Source organism: Dermacentor silvarum, chromosome 10 (genome assembly GCF_013339745.2).
Source record: "Dermacentor silvarum isolate Dsil-2018 chromosome 10, BIME_Dsil_1.4, whole genome shotgun sequence".
Taxonomy (NCBI): domain Eukaryota; kingdom Metazoa; phylum Arthropoda; class Arachnida; order Ixodida; family Ixodidae; genus Dermacentor; species Dermacentor silvarum.
In genome coordinates, this window is record NC_051163.1 from 82,092,518 (window position 1) to 82,111,034 (window position 18,517).

The window sequence follows — 18,517 nt, forward strand, 5'->3', positions numbered from 1 at the left end:
CGGCGCCTCCAGACTGACCCACCTGTGTGTTTACCCACCTGCGTATACTTAATTATTTTTATTTATTGTTGTGTATTTCTTTACTGACTGAGTAATAATCAGTGTTTCAGCACATTTCCATGGAAAATATAGAATGTCCTGTCAACTATTTTTTGCCCTTGTTCCAATGTGTTAGCTCGGCAATACGCTGACAAGTACTATTTATTCGCTTATTAATACTTACAATCCTTCCTGATGCTCCGAATTTCTACTTCATGCTCTGAACAGTGACGTACGTCTCAGTTTATGTTGGCTTCCTACAATTTAGGTGGTCCTTCATATTGTAGCTGCTCAACTAGAGCCTAAAATTTTCTGCCATCTACTAAAAGCACCATCTTTATTAGATAACATATCCTACGTTTCCCCCTCACTGTGGGGGAGTTTATTTAAGTACTGACCTATTTACTAGACCGCAGTGCCACAACAATTTCCCATCCTGTGTTGCCACTACATGCATGAGTCACAATGGCTGCAAATTGGCTCCCCGCCCCACCCTCTTTGATACAAGGTCACTCTCGTTCCTAAATCTACATTTTGCCACCTCGAGAATATCCAAAAGCATTGCATCCACGTGAAAAGTGCTCCTGTTAATCTTTTTTTTTTCTCCTCCTGTAACGGCTGTGTTAAATCAAACATGCTTGCGATTTTCATGAGCAGCTCAGTAAACGAAATATGCACATGGTTTGCTGAAAAGAGGTTTTCAACTACCATAGGAAGCCACGGTTTCTTGCAATTTCTTGAAGTGCCTTGCTGTCTAGATAGCAATCAAGCACATTTTGATTTTGATACTGTTTTCAAAGCAGTAAGAACAGCCGAAATTTTAAGCTTGTGATAATTATGTGAGAATTAAAGGTAGAGGAGTTGGACGCAATGAGCAAATAAGAAGCGCATTCCAGAGGGTAAACAAATATTCCTTTCCCGCAAATAAATTGGCAGCTGAGGAGGGTAATTTGAAATGACCACTCAATGCACAATACAGAATATGATGCTGAAATGCCCCAATCTGTGAATATCCTTGCACTAAAGAAAAACTTCATTATGAAAGGCAATGATGAAATTGCAAGTATATACTTCAGAATACCAGTCATATCTGCAATGTGCACTGTACCATAAGCAATATCTAAAAAATGCACACACACAACTGCACAAAATATCAACCTATGGTTGCCAAAGGAGCCTCACATATTAAATGGAAACTTGGCTCAGTATATTAGACTACACGCCTATATCTACTTACAATGTTGTCTTGTCTGAAGGCAAACATAAGTGGCTTGCCCCTGATGGGTTTCTGATGCGAGAGCACAAAGGCTGGGAATTGTGAGGCTGTCATCTGGATGACCTGCAAGATATGACATTTTAAGTTCCACATAAACAAATGCTACCAGAACGAGAGACAAGGTCACTGGCAATAAAGCTGATTTTGGTTTGCAAGAGAAAAATCAAAGTATGGACTTGGTACAGCTTACTGCGCAAAAAAAAACAAGCCTCATACCACAGATGTTGCAGTGAAAGTTCATTGCATTGAAATTTCCACACACATATACGCTTGCCTGCTCATACACTGTTGCCAGAGTTGTGCCAGCGGTATTTCCATTGTTTAATATTTCTTTTAGGGCTATTTCATAGTTTATTACCAGCTATGAAAGTGGGTGCAAGATTTCTTAAATTGAATGTAATGACTAATCTTAGTGCCACATTGCAAATCTATACTCGATCACACTAGTGACTTGCACTACTATGCTCACTACTATAAATAGTGTGAATGAAACAAATTTGATTTATTGTGTTTCGTTGCCAATTCTGGCCAAACAGCACCAGAGAGTTATACAATTCAGTGGCAACTCCGTGGTAAATGCAAGAGGAATGCGTTAGAATGTCGCAACTCCTTGCAGGGCTCAAATCCATTATTTAAACCATGTTCACCACATTGCAAACTGTTGTTCAACAGGTCACATTACTCAAGTCCTGCCGTTTCGAGGAGCCAAGTCTTACACGCACACGCACACCTGCACCACATGACTCGCTTTCAATCATTTACACACACATATGCTTTTTTTACACTTTGACACTCCTACTGATAAAGCATTAAAAAAAACTTTTATGGGACCCACTGTAACCTTCTCAATCTGAACCTCCAGCTCAATCAAACACATTCGCGAGTGCTAGGGCATGCCTTATAAATTCCATTTTTACGCATTATAATTGGGCTATAGGGGACAATATTCGAAGGGCATGCGAACCACCCAGAGAGACCTTAAGCTTAGCATTTCATATCTTGAAATTATCAAGAGTTGCTGAAACCAATTGCTACATACGCGGAACAGCGCAAATAACCAGCTATTCAGAATGTAAGCAGTTGCCTCTTTGAATTCGGGAGTGTTACGTGTCAAAACAATAATATGATTAAGGGGCACGCAATAGCGGGTGATTCTGGATTGTTTCTGACCCCCACGGGTTTTTCAACGTGCCCCCAATGGACGGGACACGGGCGTTTTTGCATTTGTAGGCAAAACGTTTTTTTGTGTGGGCGAAAAGCGGCGGCAGCATTTCACCCGCCGCCGCCTCCATAAGCAGTTGCCTACTTCAAGGAAATGTGGGCTAACCCAAGGTATACGTTTCACGGTCGAAATTAGTGTAATCGTGAAACACACTGTCCGGATTTCTGATTCATGTATTTATGCTGTTGATGAAATGTTTGTTTCACAATAAAAATCACGGAAGTGGATTCATCAGTGTAGAGGAGGGAAAAAAGAAGGAAACATACACCTTCCACTGGTCCTCCAGCGCCTCCATATAACCCAGGGTGGCTTCCAGGGTGGCTCGATACCAAAGTCGGTTTTCAGGGCGGGGACAGCCGCTGCACCAATTTTGAAGAGGTTTATTGCGTGTAAAACTACAGACCTTATGCAATACACAGACGCACACACAAGCACGCGCGCCGACGCAAAAAGCTCACAAAACACGTACGCGCGCGCGCACGCACGCACACAGACAAAGCTCTCACGGAACACGCACGGACGTACGCACGCGCGCGCGCGCACAGACCCCCGCATACAAGCTCGCGCGCACACGTAAAGCGCTCGCAAAACACGTACGCGCGCGCACGCACATACAAAGCACTCACAAAACATGCATGAACGCACGCACGCGCAAGCACATAGACACCCGCATACAAGCACGCGTGCACACGCAAAGCGCTCGCAAAACAGCAACGCGCACGCACGCATGCAAAGCACTCAAACAACAGGCACGCGCGCACATACAAAGCGTCCACAAAACACGCACGAACGCACGCACGCGCAAGCACATAGAGACCCGCATGAAAGCACGCGCGCGCACATACAAAACAGTCTAAAAACATACACGGACGCACATACAAAGCGCTCAGAAAAAATGCACGGACGCAAGCACGCACACGTAAAGCGCTTACAAAACACGTCTGCGCGCACTCACGATTAATACACAACGCACGGACCCCGTCTCTGATATAGAACGCACATAAAACCAATCACACGTTTAAAATTATTTGCCAGAACGCGAGACGCGAACAAAGACGAAAAAGAGACAACGCATCTTTTGAAGCAAGAGTAAATGAGGTGACGAAACCGCTTCCGCCTTCCCACCCTGCCGCGCGCCGGGTTGTCAAGGCAACGGTACAGCGTCGTAGCGTCAGTTCCGGTCGTTTTTCATTCGGGAGGGCGCAGCCGCGTAAATCGCGCTGCGCCGAACTCAGTCGAACTACAAAAATTATCTGCCGCTGCCCGTTTATTCTCTCAGGTAGGCATGGCCGCCTGCTCGCTGCCACTTCGTTGTGGTCTCTGGCGGTGAGCTGGGAGTTGCGAATACGTTTCGTGTCGAGCGTTACGTTTTTTTTTTTTTTTTCTACGATGTCTGGCATGCATCACTGTGAGTGCAGCGCACAAATCGTGACTGTGAGCGAGCCGATCAGCGCGCTTCTACAGGTACGATCAAAATACTGGCTTCATCCGATCAAGGGGACCATGCCAGGTAACAACTCAAAGTGTCAGCCAGATCGTGGCTCGATAAGGGCGCTACATTATTGGTCGTGCCACGTGTGAGGCGCAAGCATTCACATCACTCGTGGGCGTCTGCCAAAGGAGTGACAGTTGTGCTATTCCGCAGTACCATGTTTCGGTTTCCATTCTTTTCCATAGTCCGGAATTCAGTACACTGAAGCAATAAGCGGCGTCAGTTCTTGGCATTCAAAGAACCATTTATGAACTATATCGATGATGGGCTTCATTTAGGTAATCAGGATCGTCTGATTTCGTTGGTTGACAAGTGAATTAGCCTAATTTTTATGCCTGCGTGTCTAATTATTACTTCGAATCGTTTAAAAAGACATCTCACCAGGGTTCGCCACTTTTTGTTGGGATGTTAAGGGCACCGTTAAATTCCTGCAAAATTTTGCAAGTTGCTTGCGCGTTTTTATTCAAATACTACAGTTTGTATTAAAAGTGTCTAATTGCATTGTATAGTATCACAGTGAGCACTAAACCTAATGATATTTAACGAAATTGCAAGTGAATGTGTATACTTTTCTAGGTAATACATTTTGGAGTGCCCGTTATACCAGTAAGATCAGTAACTTAGAAAAAAATGCTATACATAGACACATGGATCATTGCGCGGACGTATACGCGTTCTTATGTCCAGATTTATGCATGCATCCTTGTGTTCAACACCCTTCAGACGTCGATTTAACATCCTTCTCTGAGCAACTTCACACCTTATGTGTGATATACACCCTTATGACAGAGTGTCTTTAACAAACTGGGTGCTAAAAGGGTGTCCATGGGGGTGTAAATGCGGCAAACACCCATTTAACACCCTTAAGGGTGTGAAAATGTTTAGTGTGCATATACCGCCGCCAGGGCGGTTGGCAGAGTCGACCTTGGTGGACATACGCTTCCAAACTGCCGACTGCCATCCAAATAATGCCGAAAATCTTCAGGAGGAAGATCCTCCCCTTCAACCGTCACCTGCATAGTCACTGCCATCTCGGAATCATAACACTTGGTGGCGCCGATTGGCGCTACGCTGAACTAGGTATGTCGTTAGGGCCAGCAAGGCGTCGGCGTGGTCTGAGCACAAAACGTTCATAAAATGGAAAAGAGGCCACCCACCGGAGAAAGTCCAATGTCGATGTGATCCTCTTCCCCTTAGACTGCGTTGGTACCAACATATTATTAGAGGCGACAATCTTGCCGAAATCACTCAAGAGAGCAGGAGCCCAGATGGAACCCTGGTGCTTGCGTTCTTCTTCTCTGAAAAGTAGAGTGTACGAAGTATAGCTTGTGGAAAATATTGACGAGCTTTTATTAGAGTATAGCAGCCATAGGCTATATTCGCGCATACATTCTGTACTTGCTCATGCCAGTGTAAATTCTCATCAAAATTACCCCTAAGTATTTGAAAGAAGGGACTTGTTGAATGGGAGCGTTGTTTAATTATAGGCTAAGAAATGCTGTATCATTGTTCTTCCTGCGAGAGTGAAACACTACATATTTTGTTGTAGCCCAGTTAATGGTCAGCTCATTCTTGGTAAACCATTCCGAAATGTTCGACAGATCGGTCATTACGTCATTTTTTAGAGCTGCTAGGGAGCGTCCTGTCAAAATTACAGCAGTATCGTCCACGTACAAAAATGCCCTTGACCTCTGTAGGGAATGTGTAACATCATTTATATAAGATAGAACAATAGACTAAGGCTGAACCCTGTGGCACCCCACAGTTAATATAACTGTAGGATGAATTGATGTCACCAAAAAGTACCCTTTAGTTGCGCGCCGATAAATAACTGGAAAAGAAATCAATTGAGTTATCTGCGATTTTATAGGAATGCATTTTTTTCCTGTCTTGGTCTCAAAGAGTCTTTCATACTGTGAAATGCGCTGAGCTTCTATGAGTTCATCTAATGTGTGGTGTAGTCCTAGTGCTGGTAGTCTTTCTGTAGTGGGGCTTATTGGTTGTCCGAATGCCTGCTTGTATACTTTCCTTATTAGGCATTCTAGTTTGTTCTTTTCAGCTACATACCATCTGAGGTATGGTGCTACGTATACTATTCTGCTTAGGAAAAATGCTTGTGCCAGTCTTATTGTGTCTTTTTCTCTCATTCCGTTGTATTTCTCTCATTCCTTTTGATAGATGTTATTATTTGAGAAACCGCTCCATCTAATTTCCGAATTGTTTCCCCGTTGTTGCCTGTGGCCTATGTTATTCGCCCTAGTATTATGATTGTATCGAATTTAGGTGTGAGTGTTCCATCCACAGCTCTTAGTTGTATTTTCCCCGCAGGGGCGTCTGCGTAAGCAGGCGTTTGGTGTGTTGCGACACCACGTACCCGAGCACACGAGGGTTGGACCCTCCCGCGTATAACCGTGCGCGGCTTAGCCGTGTCCGGGGAAAAGAGAGTTCTGGGGGTTGAGCCAATGCTGAGTGCTTGGACCTTTAGGGCCCCTTGGCGGAGGCAACACACCCCTTTGGCCTCGGCTTCACGTAGACGGCACTGACCCACCCGGGGGAAATCGGTGGTCGCCTTTTCCTATCTCTCTCTACCCTCATCTTCGTCTTTCCCTTCCACTTTTAATCTTTCCTGTCCTCTCATCTTTTCATTCACTTCGACCTTTCCTGGCGGCAAGGGTTAACCTGGTGTGGCTGTCCTACCTTGGGTATACCATATTAGGTTATAGTAACGGCATACTGCTGGCGCTGTGCAGACTTGTTTACATGTTCTGCCACGTCCCCTTGTTGGGCTTCGTGGTGGGTGGCAGACGCCGTTGCCGAATGAACCACTTCTTTTCAAGGGATCCTCAAACCCCTTTTCTACCGATCGTGCCTCGAAAAGGGTACGCACCGACGCGACCTCGCTATTCTGGCAAAAAAAACCAAGAAACTTTCCCGAAATTACACGTCCTTCATTGTGAGCAATCATCTACAAAAGCTAGAATAATTTCACCATTTCTTGTTGCCAAGTGCCTAAAGGAGACCATTGGAGCCGGTTATAAGGTAACAAAGATGGCAAGCGGAGATTTGCTCCTCGAACTAAAAGAAAAGGAACAGTACAACAAACTCGCACACCTCGTAGCCTTTGGTAACATCCCTGTTTCTGTGAGCGCACATCGAACTATGAACACAGTGAAAGGCGTAGTATCAGATGAAGACTTAATGACATTGAACGAAGAACTACTGGATGGATGGAAAGACCAAGGCGTAATGCACGTGCAGCGCATCAAAATCAGGCGGAATGACATTGAAATCCCAACAAAGCATTTAATACTTACCTTCAACTCAACTGCCTTACCTGAGACTCTTGAAACCGGCTACGTAAAACTTCATGTTCGACCTTATATCCCCCACCCACGACGATGCTTCAAATGTCAGAGATTTGGTCACGCATCCCAGAGCTGCAGAGGGCAGCTTATGTGCGCAAAGTGCGGCACAGCCGGTCACTCTTCTGACGATTGCAATAATGACGAGGTACACTGTGCGAACTGCGACGGCAGTCACCCTGCATACTCCAGAGCTTGTCCAGCCTGGAAGAAAGAAAAAGAAATAATTACTGTAAAAGTGAAGGAGAACATAACATTCCGTGAAGCACGACAACGTATCTCCTCGTTATTCTTGCTCTAAACATCTTTCGCCGAAGTGGTGCAACGGGGGGCGGCACCACAACGGCCTCCGGCGGCAGCCCGGACCACGCCTAGCGTGCCGAGACCAACGCCACCCGCCCCTAAGGTGGGAGCAGCCAACGCTGCCCTGCCATCTCTCAAATTGTCCACACCAGTGGTCTCTACAAGCTCCGGCAGCAGCCAGGGCACCGCAGAGGCCACACGGGTCCTGCCGACCTCCAGCCCGGTGGGGACGAAGACTTCATCGCTCGAGATGAAGTCTACGAGACGCACACATCGCTCTCTGGAGCGGGTGTCCAGTGCCTCGCAAGAGGCTATGGACACCAGTCCAAGCCAAACGGCGCAGGTAGCGTCGAAGGAGCGGCGAGGTTCTCTTGACCGCTCCAAAAAAGACAAAACACCAATTACAGGGCCTAACAAAGGCTCTGTAAAGTAAGTCACTCCTCCCTTTTGAGACACGCAGCACATTTTTTTTCTCAACATGGACAACATCATACAGTGGAATACTAGAGGACTATTAAGACACCTAGATGACGTCCAAGAAATTCTTTGTAAGTTTAATCCTAAAGTGCTGTGTGTGCAAGAAACACATCTAAATTCCAAACACACTAACTTCCTCTGACAATACTTGACTTAGGAAAGACCGCGAGGATGCTGTCGCATCATCTGGTGGTGTAGCCATCATTGCTGATAGAAGTGTAGCGTGTCAGCATTTGAAGCTCCAAACGGCCGTTGAGGCAGTGGCCGTTCGAGCCGTTCTTTTAAATAAACTCATAACCATCTGCTCGTTGTATATACCACCACATTATCAGCTTCATAGACGCGACCTAGAATCATTAATAGATGAGCTCCCAGAGCCATATCTGATTCTTGGGGATTTTAATGCACACAGTAGTTTGTGGGGCGATTCACGCTGTTATGCGCGAGGTCGCCTTATTGAACAGCTCCTTTTTTCCTCTGGAGCATGTCTCTTGAATACGAAGGAGCCCACGTATTTTAACCTGGCTAACAAGTCATACTCTGCCATAGATCTTAGCATTTTATCGCCGACGCTTTTACCGTATTTTAAATGGAATGTGCTTAATAACCCGTATGGCAGTGACCACTTCCCGATAATCCTGAGTACGCCGAAACAAGATCAGCTTCCCCCGCAGGTCCCTCGGTGGAAGGTTGAATCAGCCGATTGGGAACGGTACCGAACTCTTACTCACATGACGTGGGCTGAGATGTCCGTTCTAACCATAGATGATGCTGTTAAATATTTTACAGCTTTCATACTTGACGCTGCCTGTAAATGTATTACTCAAGCAAGCGGCATGGGCTCCAAGCGGCGTGTTCCCTGGTGGAACGATGCATGTAGGCAAGCACGGAGGAACCAGAACAAAGCGTGGGCGATGCTTCGCGATTCTCCAACAGCAGAAAACCTGGAAAACTTTAAGCTTGTCAAATCGCAGGCAAGGAGAACGCGCCGACAAGCAAGACGAGAGAGTTGGGCAAAGTTTATATCAAGCATCAACTCGTACACAGACGAAAGGAAAGTATGGAATAGAGTGAAGAAAGTTAACAGGTAACAAACGTATTCCCTGCCTTTAGTAAACAGCCACGGAGAAAGCCTGGAAGATCAAGCAAACTTTCTTGGTGCTCATTTTGAACACATATCGAGCTCCTCACACTACTCCGAAACCTTCGTAAATTACAAAACGCGAATAGAACAACAAAAGCTAGAAAGAAAATGTACAGGAAGTGAGGCGTACAACAAACCATTCTGCATAGCAGAACTGCAGGCAGCACTGAACTGTTGTAATACATCCGCCCCAGGTTCAGACCGCATAATATATGATATGTTGAAACAACTACCCTCCGAAACACAAAAAACCCTCCTTTTCCTTTACAACGTTATATGGTTTTCCGGCGAGATCCCCTCTGTTTGGAAGGAGGCTATCATAATTCCAATTCTGAAGCACGGAAAGGATCCTTCCTCTGTATCAAGTTACAGACCTATAGCGTTAACAAGCTGCCTCTGCAAAGTATTTGAAAAAATGATTAACTGTCGCTTACTACACTTCCTCGAATCAAACAAATTGCTCGACCCATACCAGTGCGGATTTCGGGAGGGCCGATCCACCAGTGACCACCTCATACGTATCGAGGCACGTATCCGTGAAGCTTTTGTTCATAAGCAGTTTTTCTTATCTGTATTCTTTGATATGGAGAAAGCCTATGATACTACTTGGCGGTTTGGGATATTGAGAGACCTCTCACACTTAGGCATACGCGGTAATATGTTCAATGTTATCGAAAGTTATCTGTCTAATCGCGCATTCCGTGTTCGAGTGGGCAACGTGTTGTCACGGAAATTTGTACAGGAAACTGGAGTGCTGCAGGGCGGGGTGCTCAGCTGCACGCTCTTTATAGTAAAAATGAATTCTCTTCGCCTATACATACCACGTAACATCTTCTATTCAACATATTTTGACGATGTGCAGATCGGATTTCAATCATGTTCTCTCGCAATGTGTGAGCGACAGGTCCAGCTTGGTCTCAACAAGGTCTCCAAATGGGCTGATGAGAACGGGTTCAGACTGAACCCACAAAAAAGCACCTGTGTAGTTTTCTCTAGAAAAAGAGGCCTGCACCCTGATCCTGAACTTGTGTTGCGTGGTGAGCGTCTGCCTGTGAACAGGGAACATAAATTTTAGGCATAATTTTGGACGCAAAATTAACCTTTGTACAGCACATAAAGTATCTTAAAAACAAATGTATGAAAACAATGAATATCTTAAAGGTGCTGTCAAGCACAACCTGGGGTAGTGATCGAAAATGTCTTATGAACTTGTACAAAAGCCTCATACGCACACGACTAGACTATGGAGCCATAGTTTACCAGTCGGCTACTCCAACTGCTCTGAAGATGCTGGACCCTGTCCACCACTTCGGCATTCGCCTGTCCACAGGCGCCTTTAGAACAAGCCCAGTGGAAAGCCTTTACGTTGAATCGGATGAGTGGTCACTTCATCTGCAGAGAACGTATTCGTCTTTCATGTATTTTCTGAGAGTGAACGCAAACAGTGAGCAGCCCGCGTATTCCACCATAAATGATTTGTCCAGTTCTAAACTATTCAGCAACCGGCCCAGAGTGGCACAGCCTTTCTCACTGCGTGTTAGAGACATAGCTGAAGAAACAAGGGTTCGACTGTTTGATTACCACCTTATGCCCCCTGCTATACGGCCCCCGCCGTGGCAGTGGCAACTTATACACTGTGACACATCTTTCGTAGCTATTACAAAGCGCGCACCTGTCGCGCATATCCGAATGTACTTCCTCGAACTGCAGCACAAATACTCCTATCCTGAATTTTTTACAGATGCATCGAAGTGTACTTCCGGCGTGTCTTACGCAGCGGTCGGTCCGTCCTTTTCAGATGCCGGTGTTCTGCACCCTAACACAAGTATTTTCACAGCAGAGGCCCACGCGATATTGGCCGCCGTTATACACATTAAAGAATCTAATATCCCCAAGGCAGTTATATACACAGACTCTTTGAGCGTCGTAAACGCTTTAAAAACTGTCAAAAAATATAAAAACCCTGTAATTCTATCCCTGTACTCTGTACTATGCGCCACCTATGAGTCCAAGCAACACATCGTGGTATGCTGGGTGCCGGGGCACCGAGAGATAAAAGGTAACGTGTTGGCTGACCAGCTAGCCACATACGTCCACGCGAACGTCTCCAACTCTTCCACGACTGTCCCTGTAATGGACCTCAAGCCCACCCTAAAGAAAAAGCTGAGGGCTTATTGGCAGCGATTGTGCGATAGAGCAACAGCAAATAAACTGCATGTTATCAAGCCGTATCTTGGCAACTGGCCGCCGGTATCAAAGAACCGTCGCACAGAAGTAACACTTTGCAGACTTAGAATAGGACACACATACAGTACACACGCTTACCTCTTGTCCGGTGGTGATTCACCCACGTGTGATAAATGTGGTAAGCCACTTACCGTGCTTCACATCCTGCTGCAATGCACTGAATTGAACGCTAATCGGAAAAAGCATTTCCATTACCACACCGACAGCAAATTCCACTTCATCCTTCAATGATCTTAGGTATAGAACCTCTGTTTAAATATCAATCATTGTTGGAATTCTTAAAAGATGTACACAGTTTTCATGTTATAGCCCCAGGCAATCCGTAGCACGGCCTCTTAACAGAGGTTTCTGCTGCGGTAGCTACGTTAAAGAAAGCACCTGCCTCACAGCCTTTGGGCTCAAAGGCCTTAAGGAGGCTTCCGTGCTATCTCCATATTCTTGCATTTTAGCCTCATGATCACTTGTCATTTGTACTGTACCCATAGACCACTCCACATATCACTGTCATACTTTTATACTATATATCGTTTTACGCTACTACGATAGCGATTGATTTTAGGCCACTTTACAGCCATGTTACATCCTATCATCGCAACTAATCAATCAGCGCTTAACACAACATTATCACTCATGGCGCTCTTTGGCCATACCTGGCCCTTGCGCCACAAAAAACCACATAACATCATCATTAGTTGTATTTCTGCTTCTCGCTCATTCACTTCTTTGCTATATTTGGTTTGCGTCGTCGTCGTGTGGGCCTGTATAACAATAAATCTAACTTTCCTTAAGAGCAGACCAGCCCTGCCCCTTCTAGGTATCCTTCTACTGAACTATCGTGTTCTGAAGTGTTTGTTCTACTTGCCCATCACTGCCACTATTCGCCCATATGGTGATGTCATCGGCGTATAAGGTGTGATTTAGGCTGTCTGTTTAGGTTGGTTGGCAATCCGATTAGTGCTAGATTAAAGATAATTGGCGATATCACCAATCCGTATGGCGTATCTCCTACATCTACCAAATCTCCTACATTGATTTTTGCTTTCCTGCCAGTTAAGAAGTCTTGGACATAGTTGTATGTTCTATGTATGCTTTGTTTCTTTTTTTTATAATATTGTGACACAAGGATTAAATAAACCGTGAAATCTATTTACAGCTGATATACAAAAGACAGGCAGCGCAGGAAAGTCCCTAACGTTGTTGTCTTCCGACACCAGCTCGTGCCCCTCTTCTTCCACCTTGTTCCCAGCGTTGTAAGATATGGCCCTCCAGCGTGGAAGCGCCGTCCCGGTGCGTCTTATGTGGACGAAGACTGGTAGCGTTTAAGGCGCCCAACATGCACGACGTCACGTGGAGGCTGGAGATAACAGAGTCGTAACTGGGGAGATTTTGTATGTTACAGCTGTCACCTGGTGGAGGACCCGGTAAGGACCAGCGTAGCGCGACATTAACTTTTCTGATTGGCCAGGACTGATGGTATGATGGTCTCCTATGGCTAGGAGACCATAGAAGGACAAAGGTCCCCGGGAAGGAAATTAGCGTCACGGTGGCGACCGTCATATGTGCTCTTCTGCTTGTTCTGGGAAATAGAAAGGCGACGATGGGCAACTTGACGTGCCTGTTCAGCTGTCGCAATGACGTCTCGGGTGTATTCCGACGTAGAATCCAAAAAGATGGGCAGGACAGTGCCGAAAGGCAATACGGGGTGTGGGCGTACAATAGATAAAATGGTGAGTAACCGGTTGTGTCATGACGCGAAGTATTGTATGCGAATGTGACGAAGGGGAGAGCATTGTACCAGTCAGGGTGGTCAACGGAAACGTACATTGATAGCATGTCTGTGATGGTGTGATTAAGGCACTCAGTAAGGCCGTTCGTCTGCGGATGGTAGGCAGTAGTGAGCTTGTGCTTCGTGGCGCAAGAACGGAGTAGGTCATCCACAACTCGGGAGAAGAAATACCGGCCACGGTCTGTAAGAAGTTGACGAGGAACGCCGTGATGGAGGATGATGTCGGTCGCGCAGGATGTCAGAAGAGCTTTGGTGATCCCGTACCGAGCTGCATAGTCAGTAGCGACAGCAATCCACTTGTTGCCGGAAGCAGATATAGGAAAAGATCCAAGCAGGTCTAACGCAACGCGAAAGAGCGATTCTGAAGGGGCGTCGATAGGTTGAAGGCGACCAGCAGGGAGTAGAGGTGGCTTTTTCCGGCGCTGACATAACTCGCAAGAAGCCACGTAGCGGCTGACGGATCGGTATAGACCGGGCCGAAAGAATCGGCGTCAGACACGATTGTACGTGCGAGAGACGCCAAGAGACGCCCCTCGCAATAATGCCAATGGCGCTGCGAGTTTTGTTTGAATAAAGAATAAAAGAAAAGGTGACCAGCAGTGGGTACATCAGGTAACTGAGAGAGAATGTTGGCAGGCAGATGGCGGGCAACGATTAACAGCAGCTCGGGACCACTAGGGTGCATGCTGCGCCGATACAACGTGCCGTCCTGGAGGAGAAACCGTTGAAGGGAGGGGTCGGAAGTCGCAAACGCGAGCTTGTCCATGACGTCACGTATGTAGGGGTCACGGCGCTGCCCGTTGGCGAGGTCAGCGAATGCAGAGAGTGAGAGAACAGAAGCAGGAGTGTCGGTCGCAAAAATATCCGCAGGGTCGACAGGATGACGTGACAGACAGTCGTCATCTTGGTGCAAACGACTCGACTTGTAGGCCACGGTGTACGGGTACTCCTGAAGTCGCAATGCCCAGCGATCGATGCGTCCTGTAGGGTTCTCCAGGGAAGAGAGCCAGCACAGCGCGTGGTGATCTGTAGGGACTGTAAATGGCCGACCGTACAGGTAATGACGAAACTTCGCGATGGCTCAGGCAAGTGCAAGGTACTCTCGCTCGGTGATAGAATAGTTGCGTTCAGCAGCAGAAAGCAAACGACTTGCGTATGCAATCACACGGTCAGTACCTCGCTGACGCTGAGACAAAATGGCGCCGATTCCATGACCACTGGCGTCGGTGCGAACTTCCGTAGGCGCAGACGGGTCGAAGGGATCCAAAATAGGTGGAGATGTCAACAGGGAGATGAGCTTGGAGAAGGCGGTCGCTTGCTCTGGGCCCCAGGAAAATGAAGCATCAGCTTTCAAAAGCACAGTAAGAGGTCGAGCGGCTTCCGCAAAGTTGTGAACAAGGTGGCGGGACTAAGAACACAGGCCCACTTTTGTAGAAACCCGCGAATGACCACACAGGAAGAGCGGTCGATGAGCAAACATGGCGTTTAATGGAACAACAATCACGATGACGATGATGATAGCAGGTGTGCGAGGAAGAAGTTTCTACACGCTCCCCGCCGAGACGTGGAGGGACATTTCGTGTCCTTGGCACAGAGACAGTCCGGTTACACCATATCACAACAATCGGGAAGTTCCAGCAGACCAGATAAGGCGAAGGGAACCTCGCACGGGCGGCGGTGTTCACTGGTTCGTGTAAATTCACCTTGTGATCGGTATTTACCAGGATCTCTACCATGTCCTTGTTGCCTTACCGAATGCAAAGTTGCACTTTCTTTTGTAGTGGCAGTTCTTGCGTGCACACGTAGTGGTGTTAGACGACGTTGCTCAACGTTGAACATCAGTAGCTGGCGCTTAGTATTCTGTGGTCGTTGTTTGATCTTCCTTGAAAGAATGTGGACGTCGTCAAGAGAAGCGCAGCCTCGGAAAAGCAATCGGCGATACGGGCACCTTGTTCCGTCTTTGCAGTGCTTTTATTTTGTGCAGGTAATATTCGGTCTCAGATGCATCGTTGTCCTTGCTTTACTGGATATCTGCGGTAGTAGTAGTCTTAATGGTCGGACGTTGGTTGTTTGTGCCATGTAGGATTCGTTGAGAGTTAAGCTATCAGTTCTGTCCGCGGGAGACAGGGCAGTGGCCAGACGCTCTTCTAGGTTGATTGCACAGTGTCGATGGGCGTCCTGCTGTCGGCACCTGTACTGGCTGCAATTCATTTCGCTTCGGTTCACACATGTGCCTTCGTGGTCATAAATACAATGAGTATTTGTTACCTTGCCTGGACGGGACCATGACTCTGTGGTGAAAATGAGGTCTTCGTGAACTCCTGCACTGTTCATCAGAGACGTTGTCGAACCGCGTGTTGCTATTTGATCCGTTCTCATGTCTTGGACACTGTGTGAAGGCTCTTTCGGTATCCCTGTGGCTACAAGAGCTACTTGTTCGTCCTTGTGCTTTCGATGTGTCTCCAAAGTCGAAGATGATGACATCAGTGGATAGCGGCCTTCGGTTCCGCCATAGAAGTCTGTAACCATATTACTACCGGTTTTAGACACTACAATATTGTCTTCAATAGATACTTCCATGTCATTGAAGATTTCTGTCTTTATGCCGTTCTTTCGTTTACCTTCTTCAATGCAGCCATGACTTGTAGCTTCGGTATTACAATCTTTTACCGGTTGTATGTTTTGCAACGCGTCAAGGCACAAGAGTAATAATATGGTCATTCCCTTTCCAGACATCTGTGACATGTCTTCACTGTTTACACTCTGTGTCATCTCAATAGCAAATCTGATTTTAGACTGCAGTGTAACCAGTTTATCGATGTAATCTACCTCAAGGGTATACTCTTCATATATTTCGTCATCAGGAGTGAGCACTTCAATCTTTCCATCAAGGAAACAAAGCCTCTCATGAAGCATTTCGAGCCGGCTGCTCATGAGGTGCAGTTGAGCCGTTGGGGCCTCACTGAGCGCCTTATCAATATCGTCGAAAATGAGGCTTACCGTCCTTCTGATAAGTGCCCTATCCGTGATCAACTCGGCCTCCTTGTAGCTGGCGGCTCTCGGTGGATGGATGAGGGCTGTCGGTAGCGTTGACTCCGCTCTTCCCGGTGAATCCAAGCGTGGGCTCATCGTCAGTCGTTCCTGGGGGCTGTTCGTTCCATAATTAATACAGCTCCCGGGTTTCATGGCACCATTTTGTAGAAACCCGCGAAGGACCACACAGGAAGAGTGGTCGATGAGCAAACATGGCGTTTAATGGAACAACAATCACGATGACTATGATGATAGCAGGTGTGCGAGGAAGAAGTTTGTACACCCACAAAGCTCCGTACATCATTGGCGCTGGTCGGTACGAGAAAATTCTGCACAGCCCGCGCTTTATCTGGGTCTGGGCGCGCAACATATGAGTCAACAAGATGGCCAAGGATAGTGATTTGGCGGTGACCGAAGTGACACTTAGACGAATCAAGCTGGAGGCCGGCATTTCGAAATACAGAAAGAACTAATGAAAGGCGCTCGAGGTGTGTGGCAAACGTAAGAGCGAAAGCAATGACGTCATCTAAGTAACAAAGACAGATGGACCACTTGAGTCCATGCAGAAATGCGTCCATGATACGTTCGAACGTGGCTGGGGCATTACACAAGCCGGAAGGCATTAATTTGAACTGCTATAGGCCATCCGGTTTTACAAAGGCTGTCTTCTCGCGGTCCATGTCGTCTGCAGCAATCCGCCAGTGGCCAGACCGAAGGCCAATCAAAGAAAAATATTTCGCACCGTGAAGGCAGTCCGGTGTGTCATCGATGCGGGGCACAGGATAAACATCTTCTTTAGTTATATTGTTCAAGTGCCGGTAGTCCACCCAGAAACGCCAGGTGTTGTCCTTCTTTTTAACTAGGACTACAGGGGACGCCGACGGGCTTGAAGATAGCTCAATTATTCCCCGACAAAGGATCTTGTCGACTTCCGTTTGAATAACTTGTCGCTCATGCAAGGACAGCCGATATGGTCTCCGGTGAATCGGATGGGTGTCGCCAGTGTCAATGATATGTTTCGCAATGGAAGTCTGACATAAAGGGAAACCATCCAAGTCAAAAATGTCGCTGAATGAGGCGAGCAAACCACATAACTGGTCGGCGTGCTGAGGCGCGAGATCAGGAGAAATCATGTTATGGACGTCGGGTAAGGTAGCTTGTCAAGAAGGCGATGAAGCACCTTGAGACGACGTTTCATTAGCCAGAACCGAGAGGTGGTAGTCTCCGCAAGACGACAGCGTGCCATGTCTTGCGGTAGAACGTGGCTGTATGGTCCGAAGTTTAGAATAGGAAGGCACGTAGAATTGTTCGTAACATTGACCACACCACAGTGCGTGTACTTAGATTTAGGTGCACGTTAAAGAACCCCAGGTGGTCCAAATTTCCGGAGTCCCCCACTACGGCGTGCCTCATAATCAGAACTGGTTTTGGGCACGTAAAACCCCACAATTAAATTAATTAAATTAATTGAGAAAGCGCAATGTTATAGGCAAGGAAGACTTCCGAAATAGGAGAGACTATCTAATCACTGTCAGGCACAGGTGTGGAGGGAGAAAGAACGACGCACGTCATAACTTGGGGGGCAAGATGAATGTGCTCGGTAGAACACAATTTGCTGGAAACTTCCTTTAGGAGGCTCAGAAGAGCAGGGCAAATCGAGCTGAACAAGTCCCGTGGAGCAATCAATCAACGCCGAATGCGCTGATAGAAAATCGATACCCAAAATAACGTCGTGGGGACATCCTTCAAGAATAGTGAAAAGAACAGAGGTCTGACGGCCGGCGACACTGACACGAGCAGCGCACATTCCTGTGACGGCCAGCCCTGCCATCGGCGACCCGCACAACACAGGACGCAGCAGGTGTGATGGCTTTAGTCAGGTGTCGACGAAGGTGGTCACTCATGACAGAGATGTGCACACCCGTATCAATCAAAGCGGTTACAAGGACACCATCCACATGCACCTGAAGTAAATTTCTATCCGTCGGCAGGGTCAGCAGTGGAATTTCAGTCCGGGTCTATGCAGCAGCGTGACCCCTCGGAGCTGTACCCGTCAGTTTTCCGACGAGGGGCGGTACATGGGCAACGGAGAACGGCGAAGAGAAGCTGGGCGACGCAGGAGGCGTCGAGGAGAAG